This window comes from Rhineura floridana, chromosome 20 (assembly GCF_030035675.1).
Source record: "Rhineura floridana isolate rRhiFlo1 chromosome 20, rRhiFlo1.hap2, whole genome shotgun sequence".
Lineage (NCBI taxonomy): Eukaryota > Metazoa > Chordata > Lepidosauria > Squamata > Rhineuridae > Rhineura > Rhineura floridana.
This window is the reverse complement of record NC_084499.1, coordinates 2,116,341-2,129,690: the sequence shown is the minus strand read 5'-3', so window position 1 is coordinate 2,129,690 and position 13,350 is coordinate 2,116,341. Positions and strand designations below refer to the sequence as shown.

At 44.7% G+C, this 13,350-nt stretch overlaps 1 long non-coding RNA gene across 1 annotated transcript; it reads right to left on the bottom strand.

Annotated features, from left to right (window-relative positions):
* Positions 1-3,261: 3,261 nt before the first annotated feature.
* On the bottom strand, positions 3,262-12,605 carry LOC133373820 (uncharacterized). The gene is made up of 3 exons (XR_009759760.1): positions 12,432-12,605; positions 5,001-5,151; positions 3,262-3,860 (listed from the first exon to the last, which is right to left on the bottom strand). It is a non-coding gene; the product is annotated as an uncharacterized LOC133373820 (long non-coding RNA).
* Between the last annotated feature and the right edge of the window lie 745 nt (positions 12,606-13,350).

Here is a 13,350-nt window from a genome sequence, read left to right as displayed (position 1 = left end):
GGTAGCCTCAAGGAGGCAGTAGTGAGACCTCTTTTAAAGAAACCCTCCTTGGACCCAGATAATTTAAACAACTATAGACCGGTGGCGAATGTCCCTTTTCTGGGCAAGGTTTTGGAGCGGGTGGTTGCCAGCCAACTCCAGGCGCTCTTGGATGAAACTGATTATCTAGATCCGTTTCAATCCGGTTTCAGGCCCGGTTTTGGCACCGAAACAGCCTTGTTCGCCCTGTATGATGACCTGTGTCGGGAGAGGGACAGGGGGAGTGTGACTCTGTTGATTCTCCTTGATCTCTCAGCGACGTTTGATACCATCGACCATGGTATCCTTCTAAGGAGACTCGCGGAGTTGGGTGTCGGGGGCACTGCTTGGCAGTGGTTCCGCTCTTCTTCGCGGATCGTCACCAGAAGGTAGTGCTTGGGGAACATCACTCGACACCATGGACTCTCCATTGCGGAGTCCCTCAGGGGTCGGTTTTGTTCCCCATGCTTTTCAACATCTACATGCAGCCGCTGGGTGCAGTCATCAGGAGTTTTGGAGTGCGTTGCCATCAGTATGCTGATGACACGCAGCTCTATTTCTCCTTTTCATCTTCTTCAGGTGAGTCTGTTGATGTGCTGAACCGTTGCCTGACCGCGATAATGGACTGGATGAGAGCTAATAAACTGAGACTCAATCCAGACAAGACCGAGACATTGTTGGTGAATGCCTTCCCTGCTCAGATGGTGGATGTTAACCCTGTTCTGGATGGGGTTACACTCCCCCTGAAGGAACAGGTACGTAGTTTGGGGGTTCTTCTCGACTCTTCCCTGTCTCTCGAGGCCCAAGTGGCCTCGGTGGCACGGAATGCGTTTTACCATCTTCGTCTGGTAGCCCAACTACGCCCCTATCTGGACAGGGATGACCTCGCCTCTGTTGTTCACGCTCTGGTAACTTCAAGATTGGATTACTGTAATGCGCTCTACGTAGGGCTGCCCCTGAAGACAATTCGGAAGCTTCAGCTGGTGCAGAACGCAGCTGCCAGACTACTGACGAGGACCAGTCGGTCTTCGCATATAACACCTGTCTTGGCGCGCCTGCACTGGCTTCCTCTTTGCTTCCGGGCGAGATTCAAGGTGCTGGTTCTTACCTATAAAGCCTTACACAGCGTGGGACCTCAATACCTTGTGGAACGCCTCTCTCGATACGAACCTACCCGTTCACTTCGTTCAGAATCTAAGGCCCTCCTCCGGGTACCAACCCATCGGGAAGCCCAGAGGGTGGTTACTAGATCTAGGGCCTTTTCTGTGGTGGCCCCTGAGTTGTGGAACAGCCTCCCCGAAGAGGTACGCCTGGCGCCTACACTTTTATCTTTTCGGCGCCAGGTAAAGACCTTTTTATGCTCCCAGGCATTTTAATTTTCTTAACCATTTTAATCTTTTAATCCGTATTTTTAATTTTTGTCGTATTGTGTTTTTGTAGTGTTTTTTGTTGTTTGTTTGTATATGTTTTTATGATTTTTATTATGATATATTGTATTTTATCTTGTTTGTTCACCGCCCTGAGAGCTATTCTGCTAAGGGCGGTATATAAATTGAAATAATAAATAAATAATAAATAACTATTAAACTAGGGAGAGGCAATCAATGCATAATCAGCCCTTACCCTCACACCACCCAGCCAGCAACACAACAAAGGCTATTTGCTTACATTTTATTGTGTATTATTATAACAGTCCTTTATGATTTTGTCATGCCAAATTGGTTGAAATTCTAAGAATGCCTACACAAAAGTAAGTCTCGCAGAGTACACTGTACACCGAGAAGGAAACATGCACAACTGCAAAAAGTCTTTCTAAAGTCCACTGACTTAACTACTCCTCAGCAAAATGGGGGGGAAATGAACTTTTTGCAACAATGCATGACAACCGCTGTAAAAAGAAGTCACACAAGCATGCCATGTAGAGGCTGAAGATAAAATAAATTTTTATTTGAATACAATGAAATTAACAGACCAGTGGGAATAATACTTTCTCCTAAAAAAATCAGCCCACCAAGTTATACTCACATTTTGAATAATATATATAAATACTGAAGCAATTTTTTATTAGAATGTTTGGTAAAAAAAAAGACAAGATTGGTAATATAAGGATTTTTCAGTTCATAATTGAATAGAAAAATGAACAACACAAAATATTGTTTACACGTAGTGTACAGTGTAACTTTTTGATAATGATGGCCTCTTTTCTATAAACTCAGTTAAACTCAGCATTGGTTCAGTTTCCAAATGTGAAAGCAAAAGTACTGCAAATAACTTCAAAATAACAAGTATTATTTAATGGGCGGGTTGTTGGTTGACAGTCTTTGGTCAGCACAGCATAAGCCTGAGGCAAGAGACAGAACCAATAAGCAATTATTTGCCTAATTTAAATAGAAAAATAAAGAGACCATTGGTAGAAAGAATGCCAACAGTAGTAGAAATGTTGTCAGCAATGTTTTCTGTTTTTCTTCTTTAGGTGTCCCCAGTCCTAGATGGCATGCAGGGGATCACCTTCCACCTCTTCACCCATGACCAAAAGGCCTTCCTTGGGACGAAGGAGAATGAGCAGTTTCTGAGCCCTTCTCCTCCCTACAAGCTAGCCTCTTCCTCATCTCCTGGATCAGTCATTTCCCAATCAATAATCATTTCCCAATAAACATTGACTCCCAAGATGTCCAGGGGATCACAGCATGCTCTCTGTAGGATGCAGATGAAGGTGGCTTCACTTGCACAGGCCGAGCTCTTGCCACTGCTGGTGATGGAACGTTGCTCAGGTCCCTGGGTTCTTGAGCTGGGACTGCAGGTGGAGCAGGCATTTCCCTAGCAACAGTGGGTGGTGGTCTCCGTTTGGGTGGCTCTCCTTCATGGGGATGAGAGGCTGACGGCTTTGCCAATGGTCTTGATGGTGGGTTCTCCACATAGGCTGACAGCTTTTTAGATGTTAGGGAGGGTGGCGCCAGTCTTGGCTGGGAGGGGGGTGCTGGCTTTGGCAAGGATGGATGTACCAGCCTTGACAGGGAGGGTGGCCTTGGCCTTGGCATGGATAGGTGCACCAGCCTTGGCTGGGAGAGTGGAGCTGGCTTTGGCAGGGAGAGGGGCACCGGCTTTGGCAAGGATAGGTGCACTGGCTTTGGCAGGGATGGGTGCACCAGCCTTGGTGGGGGGGTTGCTGTCTTTGGCAGGGATGGGTACACCAGCCTTGGTAGAGAGCGGGGGTGCTGGCTTTGGCAGGAATGGGTGTACCACCCTTGGCAGAGAGGGTGATGATGGCCTTGGCAGGGGTAGGTGCACCAGCCTTGGCTGGGAGAGTGGTACTGGCTTTGGCAGGAAGAAGGGTGCTAGTTTTGGCAAGGATGGGTGTACCAGCCTTGGCAGGAAGGGTGGCATTGGCTTTGGCAAGGATGGGTGCACCAGCCTTGGCCGGGAGGGCAGCGCTGTCTTTGACACAGAGAGGTACATCAGCTGTGGCAGAGTGGGGGCACTGGCCTTTGCACTGTCTTCAGCAGATGACTCTTCTTTGATTTCATAATGCTGGCTCCCTCTATCCCCAGAATAGTCTTGGACAATGTTTGCTGAGGTTCTGCCTCAATGAAAACAGTTCTTCATTTCCCCTTAATGACAGGTAATGGGGGGGTCTGGATTATTTTAGTCCCCTTTTTAGTCAATCCTAGCTCCAGAGTGAGATTCTCCTTAACGGTTGGGACTCTGTGTCCACACTCTTCCTCTTGCCTGCCTTGCCATCAAGTGTCCCCTTCCTCTCACTTTCACCTTTGGTTTTACAGTTGGCTTCTTGGTTTTCTTCAAGTCTTTGGGCCTTGGAACATATGGTGGCTGATGGTCTATCACTGAATGAAAGAAAAAGAAAGTAGCAATAACTATTTGAGGACAAAGAATCTATTCTGCTTGGCTGGGGCAAAGCCCCAAACAAGTCTAAGACTCCCATGATTAGCCACTAATGACATCTCATTATTAAATAAGGGGATCAAATTCATTGGCGTGTGCATCTAGATCCATGTTAATGATGTGTGGATTTTTAACAAAACTGTTCAAAGAGCTGGATGAGGTTGTGGCATCAGTTGACAGGAAGCCATACTTGGAAGGTCCATGGTGAGTGTCAACACTCACCATTCAGCCCAGCATTGTGGGTGCAAGCGTTTCTCTCTTCCTGGGCTATAGATTGGCTTGGGACACCTGATCATTGGGCACTGCCTACTGCTGTCCCCTGAGATCCTTATGGAACTTGTACCAGGGAAAGACATTAATAAGGAGGAGTCAGTGATTCTACAACCAAGGAAGACTTTCCATTCCTTCATTTATTTTTTCCTCTGTCCAGAAGAAGGGAGGCAAAGTCCTTGTCCTCTTTATAGGGAGGCCCAGCAGCCAAAGACTTCAGAGGATGTTAATTCTGTACTTAACCACAATAATGCACATGGCCATCTGTAAGAGTGTTAAGTCCAGGGTCTAAAATGACCCTAGTTGCACCACTGGGTACCAAGTGTTTTAAATTATATAAAATGGGCACATTTGCTGAAAATGTTCAAAAATATATATTTTAAATATCCAGTTTCAGTGTCCAGTGGTAAAATGAGAGGAAGCAAGCTGAATGGTATTAAGCACCATGGACACATTGCCCCAGAGGATTCTGGGTGTTGTTGTATGGTGCATTGTATGTTTACATGGCATGCTGGCCAACCATGCTGGGGATTAACAATGTAAGACTAGAAAGAGGCCTGTTGCACAAGGCAAAAGGCCCATCTAGTGCAGCAACTGGAAATAGGCTGAGTGGATGGGTTCATGTCCATTAGTGCATCTGGTTTCACAGTACCTCTGTACCCCATAGAAAGGCCCTGAGAGATGTGCAGTCATTGTCCTCTCATGGAGATGAGGATGGAGAGTTTCTTGGGTGAAAATTTGTTGTGCATCGCCCTGTTCTCCCTTTAGGAGAGCTCTTTCAGCTTGCAGATATGTGTAGGTGGTGGTGCTACCTTGGTTTGGCTGGAATGGCAGAGCTGATCCTTGCAGCTGCAGTGGTCCAGGTGAGTTCTGTCTTGGTGTTGATTTTTGGGAGATGCATTGCGACAGGGATGTTGGAAGGTTCATTGTTGCATCCTTACAGTTCCCTCTTTTGGGTCTGACCTGTAACACACAGGAAGCATGGGGTGAAGATCCTGCACCTTCTGATCTGCTTTAGTAAGAGTCAGTCCTTAATTCAAACCCAAGTGAATATACTTAGCCTGATTTCACATACATGATCCAAATGTTCCTTACAACACTTCTGTAAAATAGGTCAATATTTCGACTGAGCAGCTGGGAAGGTGAGTTGAGACTGAGGAAACACAAGACTGATCTTATGCTCAGCTGAGAATTGAGCTAGGGACTTCTATGTCACTCTGGGCTAGGATGCTCATATTGTGATGTCAGCCTCTTCAGCACTTCTAATTGCCCTCCTTGCTGTTGCCAGAACAGATGCCTTTTTTAAAAGTGTAAAGAGTAAAAGGTTTTTGGTGCTCCATAGAGAAACCCATGGGAGGGATCAATTCATGTCAGCATCCACTAGAGGGGAACTTGTGGAAATGGGATCCTATGTTTACTGCCGTTCCCACAGTAACCCCCAAGATTCTAACTGGCCAGAGAATGTTATGATGTGAAAGGCAGTGCAAGGTGATGAGCAGTTGGCCTGAGTTGAAAGTCCATTAGGGGAGCTTTAGAGTAACTGAAGTCATGACAAGTTTATGTCATAAGAAGCCCTTCTGTACTCTCCCCTGATTGTAGGTGGCCTCCACATCAATTTGGATAACTTGTGCAGGTGTCCTCCCTTGTAGCCCTTGACATAACATTCTGTGTTGTTGCTCCCTGGAAACACTTAGATTGTAAACTCCTTGGTACCAGACCTGTTTTGTTTTGGCTTATTCTATAAAGTGAAATGTATACTTCTAGCAAAGGTTAGTCAATACTATGTCACATTGAAAGCCATGGTATAGGCCTTAGTCATGGCTAACCCAAGCCCTGTTGGTATTACTGGGACTTCGCTGTGACTAATTACGGTGGATGGTGCCCTCTTTTGAACCAAATCCTCCTTCCTCCCTTTCCCCCCCAACTTGTTGCCTATCACAGCTTCCCCTCCCATGTATATGACCTCTAAGTTGTCCATGGATTTTATCCCTTCCCCAGCTATGAATCCTTAATCCCACAGCTAGCTTCTCTGTCTACCCCCAGGGACAATTAAAGGTCCTTCTGAACACCTAGATGGCACAGTTTCCTACCTCCATGATGATACAGAATGACAAGTAACACAAGTGTGAAGCTAGTTCACCAATCACTGCAGAAACCAAATCCAATGATCCTCACTGCATGAGCGTCCAGTAAGCAGTGGGCAATGGAATGGCGATGATGCAAAATTGTTCATTGTCATATCTGTGGTAACCCTGCAAGTTGTGAGGGCGGGGCTAGGAGAATATTAGAATCAGAATCTGATGATGAAAGATGATGTTGTGATAAATGAGATATATAGTTTGGGAACTATAGTATGTGTAGTGTTAATATGACACAGCAGAAAATGGATTAACCTGAATTAACTTAGAAGCAGAAAAGCAAAATTCCTCTGTGGATACTAAAAGTGCCTGAGAAGGCCAAAATGCTTAGTTGCTGTTTGATGCTCAAAATGCTGGCTTACCAATGTAATGGGACACCTTCCAAGAAGATAGGGACTGAGCGAAGAATATGCTGTGCCTGGGGGAGGTAGGAACAGCACAGGGAGCGCTCAAGATTAGAACGCTCTAAATGCAAAGACAATGAAGTTCACTGAGAAAGTGTTGCTAACAAGATGGGAGGGGCTGTGTATGTGGAGGACGTGAGAGCCACATATCAATCTATCTGTGCAGCTATGCTTTTCAGACTAGGATTCTGGCGTTAGTCGAATGCTTTGTCTCTCTTTTGCAAAAGATGTAGGTAATTAATCAAAGGTGTGGTTTTATATATCTCTGGTTTCCCATCTGGTGTGATTATTTGGAGCTTCCTCCAGATGAAAAGAGCCTTTTTGCGTAACAATGTCATCATGGAAGGTGGAAGAGGAGGCCAGGGGCTATTGCCTAGAGGTGAACTAAGTTGGAACAGGAGTGATCAGTTCACCCCACCTAGTAGACCACTCATCTTCACAGCCTCCCTGTACACATCTGTCACTCAGTCAATTATTTTCAGCTTGACGTAGACAGGGGAGACTGAGGATTTTTAAACACAGTCAGTCATCTGTATCAGATTAGACAACAGTTCAAAATCATCTGTTTCTGCCCCTCCCATGAAAGCTACAGTCCTTATATTCACTTACACACTGAGTAGACATGCATTGGATTGCACTGTAAATATCCTAAAGGAATTTACTTTGGGTCATGTGGGTATAATATCCCATCTTTTATTCAGTTTTGTCTACATTTATCCCAGAATTTTGTGATCCCTATAAGGATTCCGTTAATCAAAACCTCTGTTTGGTTAATCACAATATATAAAGACTGCTGGGGTTGATTTCCCTCTGTTGGTGTCTCCAAGAGTTACTAATGATCTTAGGATGCATTCTATGTAGTCTATATGGTATAAGATGCCCCTGGAAAATTGTCCTAAAGTTCTTATATTTCAAGTGGTCACCAATTTGTTTGGGAAATGTGCTTGTGGAGTCAAATCCAAATTTCTCAAATATTTCTACCATTTCTCTTGAAAGAAAATCTTATGGTCTCACCATTAATGCATAGATTTTACTTACTGGGTTTGCTGAGGACGTTCAAGAGACTCTTTGTCCTTCCTGAACTTTCAAAAATTTGTGGTAGCATTGTATTATCATTTTAACATTGCCTCATCTGCCTTGAGACAGAGATGCAACTCACCATGATCAAAAATAGGGACGGGGAAGAATTTCAGTTCAGTTCATGTCTGAATGTGAAATTTGCATGTCTGGAAACAATGTGAACTGATACACAGTGCGAATTTCTCCAAAGGAATACATTTTTGTAGGCAGTTTTGACAAAGGTACACATTTCTGCAAGCCTTTTCTCATCATTTCATGCTAGGGTTGCCAGGTCGGAACCATCCAAAAACCTGAGAAAATGGGGGCGGGCCCTAGTGATGTCATGGGGCGGGCCCTAGTGATGTCATGGGGCGGGACCTAGTGACATCACAGGGCGGGCCCTAGTGACATCACAGGGCGGGCCCTAGTGACATCACAGGGCGGGCCCTAGTGACATCATTAAACATGATACATTGTATCAGCCACAGTTGCTTGGAGCATACCATTCAAAAAAAAATTCTCTGGAGATTAAAATAGAAATCTTACCTAAAATAGGGTGTTCCTAGGTCCATCTGAAGTGACAAGGTCATTCTTTCTCACAAGCTTAGGGTGATGCAAAATGGAAATGGACTGCCTTCAAGTTGATCCCAGATAGGGTCTTCATGGTAAGCAGTATTCAGACAGAGGTGGTTTACTATTGCCTTCCTCTGAGTCTGACAGGCAGTGACTGGCCCAAGGTCACCCAATGAGCTTCATGGCTGTGTGGGGATTCAAACCCTGGTCTGCCAGGTCACAGTTCAACGCCTTTAGGGAACATTTAATCTAGCTTACTTGCTTCTGGCAAGAAGGGTTTACGTGCCCTCAGGCCAGGCCATTATTGGAAGAAAGGAGCTTAGTGTTGCAGAGATGTTAGATGGGAGCACAGATGGATGCCCCTGAAGGCAGCAACTGTAAACATGCTTATTAAGGAACTAAGCCCCATAGAACTCAATAGGACTTACTTCTGAGTAGATATGGTTGCAGCCATGTTAAACAAATTAAACCAGAACTATCACTAGAAGCTAAAATGATGAAACTGAGGTTATCATACTTTGGACACATAATGAGAAGACATGATTCCCTAGAAAAGACAATAATGCTGGGAAAAACAGAAGGGAGTAGAAAAAGAGGAAGGCCAAACAAGAGATGGATTGATTCCATCAAGGAAGCCACAGACCTGAACTTACAAGATCTGAACAGGGTGGTTCATGAGAGATGCTACTGGAGGTCACTGATTCATAGGGTTGCCATAAGTCATAGTCGACTTGGAGGCACATAACAACAACAACAGGCTTTAATCCTAAATACATATAGTAGGTTGGATATGCCCCGCCCTATGGAAACAGTGGGACTTATGAGTAAACATTCATAGGATTGTGCTGTTAAGTATTGAAGTTACAGCTATTTTTGTTAACCTTTTAAACCTCAATCAGCCTTTTTACTTTGAGCTTTTCATTGCATAAACTATTCTAGACATTAACATTTCATAATGAAGTTTTGCTTTGCATATAGCTTACAGATTTCTGGTTAGTCATGCAATCATTCCAGAGTCTTTTAGATATTGAATAAATCTGTTGCTGTGTCTTAATAAGGCAGTACATACAGAATTAATTCTGCTGCAATCAGCGAGGAGCTGGGTTGCACTCATGGTGCGACCACATTCAGTGAAATCAGTGATAATTTAGGTTGCTGTCCTATGCATATTTAGGACTGGGAATAAATATTGTTAGTGGGTTAGACTTCCGGGTAAACATACATGGAATCAAACTGTTAATTTCATAAAAAAGAAAGCAAAGCTAGTTTAAGGGCAGATGTACTGGCTGTTACAGATGCCATATTAAATACCACAGGGACTTTCAAAATTGCCCAGAAGGGCAAATTCCAGCAGACATAGTTTCTCACAACATTACAACCTTCCAGAAATTGTAAACTACTGTTAATTAAAAGGCATATAGGAAGTTGCTTTGCATTAAGCCAGGCCATTGGTCCAACTAGCTGAGTATTGTTTTGCAGGATTTCAGACTAGGGTCTTTCCCAGCCTGACTTGGAGATGCCAGGGCTTGCACCCAGAACGTTTCCTGTTCAAAGCATGTGGTATACCACTGAGCCCTTCCTTCAGGAATTTGCTTTTTAAAATCTGGCAGTGTTATAATGCAGGGTGGGGAAACCTATGGCACCCAGATGTTGGACTACAACTCCATTCATTCCTGACCATTGGCTATGCTTGCTGGGACTGACAGGAGTTAGAGCAGCCTTTCCCAACCAGTGTGCCTCCAGATGTTGTTGGACCACAACTCCCATCAGCCTCAGACAGCATTGCCAATGGTCAGGAAAGGTGGGGATTGTGGTCCAACAACATCTGGAGGCACACTGGTTGGGAAAGGCTGAGTTAGAGTCTAACAACATCTGGAGGGCCATGGTTTCCCCAGACCTGCTGTAGTGGCTGGTGGATCTTGAACTGTAGTGTATGTGGCAACTGGATATTTGCAGGATCAGAGCCCTCTGATAATCAGTTTATTGACCCAATGGGAGTTTCCACCCACAGCTCCCGTCATGTATCAGCTGACAATTTTAATCAGGTGTGTGGAACCTTTGGCCCACCAGATGTTGCTGAACTACAACTCCCATCATCCCCAGCAAGCATTGTTAATAGCTAGGTAGGGATTATGGGAGTTTATTTATTTATTTATTATTTCCATTTATATACCGCCCTTAGCAGAATAGCTCTCAGGGCGGTGAACAAACAAGATAAAATACAATATATCATAGTAAAAAATCACAAAAACATGTACAAACAAACAACAGAAAGCACAACAAAAACGAAATACAACACAAATTAAGAAGGATACATGTTAAAAGTAGAAAGATTAAGAAAATTAAAAGATTAAAATGCCTGGGAGCATAAAAAGGTCTTTACCTGGCGCCGGAGAGATAGAAGTGTAGGCGCCAGGCGTACCTCTTCGGGGAGGCTGTTCCACAACTCAGGGGCCACCACAGAAAAGGCCCTAGATCTCGTAACCACCCTCCGGGCTTCCCGATGGGTTGGTATCCGGAGGAGGGCCTTAGATTCTGAACGAAGTGAACGGGTAGGTTCATAGCGAGAGAGGCGTTCCACAAGGTATTGAGGTCCCACGCTGTGTAAGGCTTTATAGGTCAAAACCAGCACCTTGAATCTCGCCCGGAAGCAAATAGGGAGCCAGTGCAGACGCGCCAGAATAGGTGTTATATGCGAAGACCGACTGGTCCTCGTCAATAGTCTGGCAGCCGCGTTCTGCACCAGCTGAAGCTTCCGAACTGTCTTCAAGGGCAGCCCTACGTAGAGCGCATTACAGTAATCCAATCTTGAAGTTACCAGAGCGTGAACAACGGAGGCGAGGTCGTCCCTGTCCAGATAGGGGCGTAGTTGGGCTACCAGACGAAGATGGTAAAATGCATTCCGTGCCACCGAGGCCACTTGGGCCTCGAGAGACAAGGAAGAATCGAAAATAACCCCCAAACTACGTACCTGTTCTTTCAGGGGGAGTGTAACCCCATCCAGAACAGGGTGAACATCCACCATCTGAGCAGGGAAGGCGTTCACCAGCAGTGTCTCGGTCTTGTCTGGATTGAGTCTCAGTTTATTAGCTCTCATCCAGTCCATTATCGCGGTCAGGCAACGGTTCAGCACATCAACAGACTCACCTGAAGAAGATGAAAAGGAGAAATAGAGCTGCGTGTCATCAGCAACAACAACTAAAGGGCCACAGGTTCCCCACAGCTGCTTTTAACTAACTAGAGTCATTTATTGATTAGCCAGAAGACAACATGATTCAGATTATGTTGCATTGTGACTGAGCTGGGACACAATGGATCATCTGTAACCATTAGAAACAACAAGCTGACATGACAGCCCTTAACATGACTATATCTTCACTAAACTAACATTACAAAGTTCCCAACAGTTTGTAAGCTGCAGTCATAAACTGTAAAATAGCTGAAACTATGTCAACATCTATGTTCAACAGGCACTTTGAGATAAAATAATTACAGTTGAACCTTCTATATTGTGCAGTAATTTTCAAGCAGTTTATTTACAAGCTAAAGGAAACATCAGTTCAATACTCTGTCGCTCTACAGGTTTGAGTAATACTATACATACACTTCATCCCTGATAATTTCCAACAACTCTTCAGCTTGTGTTTACACATCCTTAGATTTCTGGCAAGCAATCACTTTGTAACCAGCTAGCTTATTTTATGCACAAGTTTAAAAATGTGGTTTCAAGAAACGAGCAGTCAGACTCAGTTCAGAGTTATTATATCTTCATGTTCTGTTCTGTGCCTCTTGCAGCCCAGTCCCACATACATTTACTTGGAAGTAAGTGCTGAGTTTAATAGTAATTAAGCTTGTGTGTGCACAGAATTTCAGCCTAAGGACAGAAGGGACTACATATTATTTTAGCAAATGCAGGTTCCCAAACCTGTGGTAGCCAAAATAATGTAGAGTGAAAGCAGGGGAGAACTGGCATGTTATTTTACTTTATCTGGAATATTTCTGTTTCACCCCATCCCAGGCTGGTTAACAATGCAAATGTTGGAAAGAAGAGATGAATCTTTAAACTTACCTCTCACCTGCCAATTCCCCCTCCCCATGGCTCTAGCAGCTCAGTTTACTTTCAGTTATAGAGTCCATAAAGAGTGGGAGCAATGACCCAGGGGGTATTTGTCTGCAATAGCAGAAGGTGTAGTGGGGCTGAATCTGCTCACTCCACAGCTCAGTTGCCTGCCCCCCCCTCTCTCTCTCTCTCGGGCCTACCCAGCCTGTTTCCCCGGCGCGACGACTCCCAAGCAGAGGCCTAGCTACCAACAAGCTGGGCCGGCCTCCTCCAACGAGGCCTTCTTGCTCCAGGGGTGGCGGCTACACTTTGCTCACTTCCTGTCTCTCTAGTAGTCCCTCCCTCAATGACAAAGGGTGGGAAGGTGGCCAGTCAATCACGCATGCGTGTCAATCACGCATGCATGCCTGAGGGAGACACTGAAAAGCTGGAGATCAACGGCTTCAAACAAACTATGGCCGGAGGCCGAAGACGGCCCCCTTTTGCTGGAGACTCCGGCAGAAAACCGGAGACCTGGCAACCCTATTTCATGCCTATTTGCATGTTATTTTCACTCATGTATTCATTTTTATGCACACATTCCCCTAATATATGCATTTTTATAAATATTGTTTAGTTGGCGAACTGCATTCCAAAATTTCAATAAATGTGAATTTCGAAGGATGGCTGTGTTTCAGTTCTCATATTGTTTCAGAAAGGGCGAATTTGATAAATTCTGCTTGAAATACAAACTGAATCAAAATTCTCACCCATCCCTACCAGTGACTTCAGTTTTGGGAGCAATACAGCAAGGTAGAAAGCAAAACCCGAGACAACTCAGTTTTCTCAGGAAAGGAAAACCTCAAGAGCTATGAAGAAAATGTGCTCCATAAAGCTTCTGGTTCTGAGTACTTGCTCACAGTGACCTGAAGGAGTCTTAGCACAAAGA